At 37.6% G+C, this 8019-nt stretch overlaps 1 non-coding gene across 1 annotated transcript; it reads right to left on the bottom strand.

The window, feature by feature from the left end:
• Window positions 1-905: 905 nt before the first annotated feature.
• Window positions 906-1011, bottom strand: LOC122054439. The gene has a single exon (XR_006132750.1). It is a non-coding gene; the product is annotated as a small nucleolar RNA R71 (small nucleolar RNA).
• Between the last annotated feature and the right edge of the window lie 7008 nt (window positions 1012-8019).

Genomic DNA, 8019 nt, shown 5'->3' with positions numbered 1-8019 from the left:
AAAACCAATTGATTAGTTGCTTAGCTAATTCACATTGAGACATCTTTAGTGCTTATTCTAGTCCCTGTGGATATGATATCTTTTAGTATTACTTACGATAATTCTGTACACTTACGGAGCGTCAACAAGTTTTTGGCACCGTTGTCGGGGACTGCGCTATAACATTAGAGATTATCAATTAAGTTAGACTGAATATAGCTTTTCTTTTCATTTGCATAGTTGAACCTAATCTTTAGAATTCTATTTTCATAAGTTTTTCTTTTCTTGTATAACATAATTGTCAATTCTTTTTGTTGCAATTTTAATTCTGCATTCTTGATTTCTAACATTCTAATCTAATTCTTTCTCTGCTTTTCCTGTCTTGGATTTAGTTTCTTTCTTCTTCTTTTATACATATCTTGCAATCTTGTTCTTGTGTATACGAAGATCTAATTTTGCAGGAGAACTTCTTCCTCTAGATCCCGAGATAGACAGAACATTTTATAGAAGAAAAATTCTGCAAAGACAACAAGAAGAACAAGAACATTCTATCATGGATAATAGACCACTAAAGGATTATGCAACACCTTACGCTAGGGGTTTTCGATCTAGTATTTCAAGGCCTTCAGTTGAAGCAAACAATTTTGAGATCAAGCCTGTAATTATATCTATGGTGCAGCAAAATCAATTTGGTGGAAGACTGCATGAAGACCCAAATCAACACTTGGAGGTCTTCTACGAGATATGCGGCACAATGAAGTTGAATGGTGTTCCTTCAGAGGTAGTGCGCTTATTATTATTTGGGTTTTCTTTGAGAGATAGAGCCAAGCAATGGTTAAATTCTTTGGCTCCAAATAGCATCACCACATGGGAACAATGTGAGCAGCAATTTCTTGATAAATTCTATCCTCCAAGTAAAACGGCCCATATGAGGAATCTTATTGCAAGTTTCAAATAAGTCAACTCAGAATCTTTATTTGAAGCTTGGGATAGATACAATAGTATACTCAGACAATGCCCACATCATGATTTGGAAAGGTGGTTAGTGTTACATACATTTTATAATGACAGCAATTATCATACAAAGGTGTCCCTTGATTCAGCTGCTGGAGGGGCACTTATGAACAAGAGTTTGGATGAAGCTGAAGAAATAATTGAAAGCGTAGCACAAAATCACCATCAATGGGCCAATGAAAGAAGTGGTGGTTATTCTTGTGTGAACCCAACAACAAAAGTATCAGGGAAATTTGATGTCGATGTAGTTACCTTATTGGCTGCAAAACTGGATGCTCTCACAAAAAGGATTAAGAATATGGGAACTAGCTCAAGTACGATCAATGCTATTATTTCTTCTTGTGAAGTATGTGGAAGTTCTAAACATTCAAATGACTCATGTCCATTGGGAGCTATAACTGCACAAATAAATCAATTAGAGTAATGTGACGCCATCATGGGTCTTAATCAAAGGCAAAACAACCCATACTCAAATACATACAACCCTGGGTGGAAAAGTCATCCTAATTTCTCCTATAGAAATAATCAAGATCAAGGATCATCTATGGGGGCAAGACCTAATTTTCAGTCTGGGCAGTAGAATTTTCAGCAACAATCTTCTCAAGGCTTTCCTATGTCTAAAATTGAAAAGATGTTTGAAGAAATTATCTCCAGTCAGAATGAAATGAAACAAGATATTTTAAAGCTTACTCAGAGAATGGATAATTCTGATAAACATCAAAAGATTCTGGATAGTCAAATTGCCCAACTAGCTTCCTCGTCTTCTAGAGCACCAAGACAATTACCTGGCAAACCTGATGTCAATTCTATGGGGCACTGCAATAGAATTGAGCTTAGGAGTGGACGGACCTTGGGAGATCCCCAAGTGACTACTCCAAAAGGGATGCACACTGAAGAAGAGCTCTCCTCCAACACAAAATCAGATTCAAGATAATGAGGAGAGTACCACTAAGGTTGAAGAGACTCTTCCACTTAACCATCAAAGTATAGCAGTCCCTTTTCCTCAAAAACTTATTATGTTAAAGAAGGATGAAGAGTTTGGTAAATTCTTGGAGAAGGTAAAAGAAATATGTGTTGAAGTACCACTTATTGTGTAACACCCACTAAGCTCTTAAGATAAATATGAGAATGATGAACTTGCCTTAGAAAAATATTAGTAGAATGTTGAACCAAAAAGAAATAAAAAAGAAATAAAAATAGGGAGTGGTCAAGGATTGAACCTTGAACCTCTCATGATGTAAATGATAGGATTAATGGGTAATAACCAGTTGGGATAGGAATAATATATTGATAGCAAAGGAGGGAAACTCATGATAAGGGTGAGAGTAAAAGCTAGCCAAAAGAAAACAAGAAAAGAGCAAGAGAAAGGCAACTTGCCTTCCTTCTTTTCTCTCCCTCTTCTTCATCTTTTGCCGTGACTTAAAGAGGGGAATTAAGGGGATTCATTCCCCCTTGTTTCATCATGAATGATGAGAACAAATAAATAAATAAAATAAAAATAAAAAAATGGAAAAAAGGGCTAAGGGAGAAGGAAAGCAAAAACCAATTTTGCTACCTCTTCCCCCCTAACATAAAAGAGAGCATGTAAAGAGGAGATTTTATTTTTCTCTCATCTCTCTCATTCTCTCCTCTCCATCACCGAGAACCTCAGCCCCCTCTCCTCCATTTTCGGCCCCCAAAAACAAGGTTCCTCCTAGAATACAAGGAAGGCTACCAAGGGAAATCAAAGGAGGAGAACAAGAAGAAGAGACCTCTTCTTCCATCACCACACTTTAGAACCACAAGAGAAAAGGATGAAAGATTCCCCTCACCTGTGGTACAAGGGATTTTAATGTGTTTTTGGATTTTATGAGGATTTTAAAACCTAGAAACAAAGTTGTGAAAACTCGGCCAAAGAAAGGACTTGTTGATCCTAGGAATGTTTAATATAAGCTTTGATTCATGATAATTTTTCTATGCTTTGTAAGAAGGTTTTCTCTCATATTTTTATATATATGTGATGTTGGATTAGGGATGTATCCAACCCTAGAGTTTCGGCCAAAAAGGTTTTGTAAGGGCTAGGGAATTTAATTGTTTACCTAACTTGCACAAAACCCTCTAAATAAATGGTTAAGGATCCATTATCGTTTTCATACTTGAAGGTTACTTGGAACCAAAAGTATCCCACTCACAAGTTTCAGCCAAGGAAGGGTTTAGGGTTAGGAAGACTTGAATTTAAACTCACCATGTTTATATGATAGAATATAGAGTTTCTTAGAGAGTTGCATGCTTGTATGTTGATAGAAACTCATGAACATCACTTTTAATGTTTCGGCCATGGTAAGGTGGATGCTTTAGAATAGCTTAAACAGATTTTTAACATGCTCAAAACCTCCATTACAATAAGATATGAAAGTTGTTTGATGCTCCCATGCTTAATTAGAGTATAGGAAAATTGGTTGCATGATATATGTTAATTAAAACCACAAGGGTCCTAGCTTGTTTGTGAACCAAACTTGTATGTATAGTTTCTTTGATATTTTTGCCATAAAACTTGTTAGGTTTTCCATACTTTAGGCCACCTAAAACCTAGTTTAAAGACTTGGAAGGTTTCGGCCAAACATATGCTATGAGATAAAGAAAGGAAAAACCTAGGAAACCTAAGACACAACTTGAATGTATGCTTATAGTGCTTGACTTTTATACATGTTATGAAATGTGTTATGACTTTCTATGCTTTTATGCCATTTGAACAAATTCCATGCTTGATGAGGTTCGGCCATGTAGGGTTTAAAGACCTAGAAACCTTAAAATTTAGACCTCATGTGTTAAAGATGCTTATTATGAAATTGGGATAACATGTTGATTGTGTTCACATGCTTATATATTTAACTATGATTCAAATGGACACCTTTAAGTCTCGGCCATGAAGGGAATACATGCTTTAGAAACCCTAGAACTTACATTGAATATGCTCATGTCACTCTCCATGAAATATGAAATGTAGAAAGCTAAAATTTACATGCTATATGTTGATAGTGACCTAAATTGATGCTAAGGGAAGTTTCGGCCATGACCACTTGTATGAGGCCACTTATGAATTTATACATGATGTTAGAGTAAGTTCACATGCTTGTATACTTGCTTGAAAACCTAAATGAGTACTTGTAAATTTTGGCCATGACATAATTTTAAGGGCTTAAAGAATTTAGGAACTAACTCAATTGTGCTTACCATATTCTTTGAAATAAATGCTATAAATATGGTTAAGGTTTCCATGCTTTATGTCATTTAGAACCTTGTTTCACACTTGTTAAGGTTCGGCCAAATGAGGTTTAAGGACTTGGAGGACTTGGAGTCCAAGTAAATCTTGTTTATAACACTTCCTATGAGAATGATAAGTGGATGAACTAGGTTCTACATGCTTGGATGTTGTTTAAAACCTAGATTGGCACCTAAGAGGGTTTCGGCCAAGATAAGAACCTAAGAGATTAGGAAGCTTAGTACCCAAGTTAATCATGTTACATTGTTTCTCATGATTGGATGAGCACATGATACACTTTTATGCTTAGACATGTATGCTTGTGAGCTATACAAAAATGAGAATTTCTACAATATGTTATGAGTTCAAAAGATGCATGATTTATGTTATGATATGTGGGTAAAATTTTACATGCTTTGATGATATGATATGAGCTGAAAATATGCATGCTTATGTTATGATATGTGGTTAGATTATGCATGCTTTGATGCTATGTTTAGTGCTTAAAATATGCATGCTTTCATGATATGCTATGTGGTTAAATTATGTATGCTTTGATGCTATGTTTAGTGCTTAAAATATGCATGCTTTCATGATATGCTATGTGGTTAAATTATGCATGCTTTGATGCTATGTTTAGTGCTTAAAATATGCATACTTGCATGATATGCTATGTGGTTAAATTATGCATGCTTGATGATATGCTTTGTGCTTGAGATATGCATGTTTTTATGATTTATGCCTAAGTGATGCATATTGTTATGATATGATGTATGCCTAAGTGATGCATATTTTTATGGTATGATGTATGCCTAAGTGATGCGTACCTTTATGACATGATGTATGCCTAAGTGAAGCATACCTTTATGATATGATGTATGCCTAAGAGATGCATACTTTTATGACATGATGTATGCCTAAGTGATGCATACTTTTATGATATGATGTGTGCCTAAGTGATGCATGCTTTTATGATGTATGATATGTATAAGTATGACATGTACTTTACTTTATGTGGCTTGTACCAAGGGTGGGCTCCATAAGCGCCCCGGGGTCGATGGAATAAGACTCGGGCCTCGTTAGGGATGGGCTCCTAAGTGCCCCTAGGTCGATGGAGTAAGACTCGGGCCTAGTATGTTTGCCTTGTAGGGTTCAAGACTTGCTACCTTGGACCTACATAGGTTGCGCGCAATATGTAAGTGGTACATAGCCGGGATCCCCTTTAAGTTGAGATTATGTCCAAGTATATATATGTAAGAAGAAATGGTTTTAAAGGTCATGAGACATACACATGTTTTTCGGATACATGTTTTCCAAAATCATATTGCATATACCTTATGATGATTTATGATATGCCATGGTTAGATATGATTATGTTATGTTTCATGATATGTCCATGTGTATGATATGCCATGACTCCTTATGATGATATGCCATGATTAGATAAGATTATGTTATGCTTCATGCTATGCTTACGCTATGATATGCCATGACTAGTTATGATTTCTTCATGTTGCATGATATGCTTAAAAGAGTATGTTACATTATGTCATGACTAATTGAAATGATGCCATGTTGAGACATTCTTTGATTATACTATGATTTTCGGTTTTAGTAAGTAGGAAAGGAACTTACTGAGCCATGAGTGCTCACAGCTTACTGTCCTTGTACCACAAATAAAGGAAAAAGCTAGATGAGCTAGAGGAGCAGCAGGAGAGGCAAGGAGATGTGTGTGGCAGTGGCTAGGCAACCAAATAAGAACCTGCTTTAAAAACTTTTAAAGAACTATGCTTTGTTATCATGAATTGTAGTACGGTATGTGTAACTTGATGTTATGTTTCTACTAATTTTGATATCATGTTATTAAGGCCATGATAGTGTAGTTCGGATTTGATGAAAAGGAAACAAAAGAAAATTTTTTATTAAACTAAGAAAATCATTTTAAGTCTTCCGCTGTAATTTGTACATAGAGTATCGTAGCCCCGTCCCTTAGGGTTAGCAGGGAGGGCGGGCATTACAGGTTGGTATCAGAGCCAAAGTTTTTGCCAGCTCACTACACACACATCAAGCCTCCGACCTGCCGCTCCAAGTAAGAATGTTTATGCTTAATTTTCTTGTTATATGCTTATGCTTAATTTTCTTGTTATATGACTTATGCTTTATTTTTTCTTCCTTGTTATATTGTCTATGCTTTATTTTCTTTGCTATATTGCTTATGCTTTATTTCCTTATGATATATTGTTTGTCACTCTATTCCTTATTTTTCCTTATGTTGTTTATGCTTTAGTTTCATGTTTTGCATGCTTATGTTTGATGCTTTATTCTATGCTTTTAGTTATAATTTAGATTAGGATTACATATTGATAGGTTAGGAATAATACTAGAACAAATAGATAGAAACAAAACAGTACGTTAGATTGGCTAAAAACGATAACCACTTACACTAGTCTATTTGTCATTATTTAGATAAACATGGTTAGGACACGCAATGCCCGAACCGAGGGGATAGTGACTCCACCAGACCTGACACAGGTAGTCGCAGACCTCCAGCATCAGATCACAGAGCAACAGCAGTTGATCACTACCTGAATGGGTCAGCAAGGCAACCCAGTTACCCCACCGGCAAATCAGAATACACTACCGGTTATACCTACAGCCGCGCCAATGCCCCCGACAAGAGGCCTATCTGATTCAGTAGCAAAGGCTTAAGACGGAAGCATTCTCGGGAAACTGCGAACCATGGGATGCGCAAGCCTGGCTCAAGACCGTGGAAAGCATAATGGAACTACTGGACTGGCCTGAACACGAGAAGGTCAAATGCGCGTCGTTCTGCCTTACCGGAGATGCCCGGATGTGGTGGGACCGAGTAAAAGCGAAAAGGCAAATAAACCAGATGCAGTGGACAGATTTTGAGACAGAGTTCTTAGAAGAATTCTTCCATATGCAAGTGACCAACAAGCACTATGACGAGTTCACTGAGTTCCGGCAAGGTGATCTGTCAGTTAACGAAGCCGTCAAAAAGTTCAACCCCCTAGCACGTCTGTGCCCAGAACTGATCCGTACTGAAAAAGAGAGGGTCCGGTTAATGTTAAAGATGCCCCGACCCTAGATAGCTCTGAACGTAGCCGGCGGAGTTAATAGACCGCAGACTGCAGAGGAGCTAGTCAGCAGTGCCCTGATTACCGAGCACTACCAGAAAGCAATGAACGAGGGCAAGAATCAAGCATTGACCGGAGGACAAAAATCGAACAATACCAGAACCGGCTGGAAAGGAAACTCAGGTGGAAAGAGGAAACAGTGGAACAACACAAAAGGTGGTCCGGCCAATAAGCAAACCAAGTACCCTCAGTGTGCCACATGTGGAAAGATGCTTTCTGGAGTATGTCTCCTAAGCACCAGAAAGTGCTACAACTGCAGAAAGGAAGGTCATTTGGCAAGAAATTGCCCTACTCAGTCTCAGGCACTACCTTTGCAGAACAACCAGAATATGAGTACCCCTGCACAGCTTCACCAGATGCATACTGCCATAGAAGGGACTTCAATCAGCCAAGGAAGATTGGAGGCCCCTCCCACTATGACCAATGCCAGAGTCTACTCTCTTACCAAGGATGATGTGGCGAATGCCTCTACTATTGTCATAGGTCAGCTACTTATTTACAATCAGTATGCTGTAGTCTTATTTGATACTGGGGCAACACACTCGTTCGTCTCAATACCTTTTATGAAGAAGCTAGATATACCACCCCGAACTCTAGAGAACACATTCTTAACAACCTTACCATCCG

This window comes from Zingiber officinale, chromosome 3A (assembly GCF_018446385.1).
Source record: "Zingiber officinale cultivar Zhangliang chromosome 3A, Zo_v1.1, whole genome shotgun sequence".
NCBI lineage: Eukaryota > Viridiplantae > Streptophyta > Magnoliopsida > Zingiberales > Zingiberaceae > Zingiber > Zingiber officinale.
The sequence above is the reverse complement of the archived record's forward strand: the minus strand, read 5'-3'. Positions and strand labels throughout refer to the sequence as shown.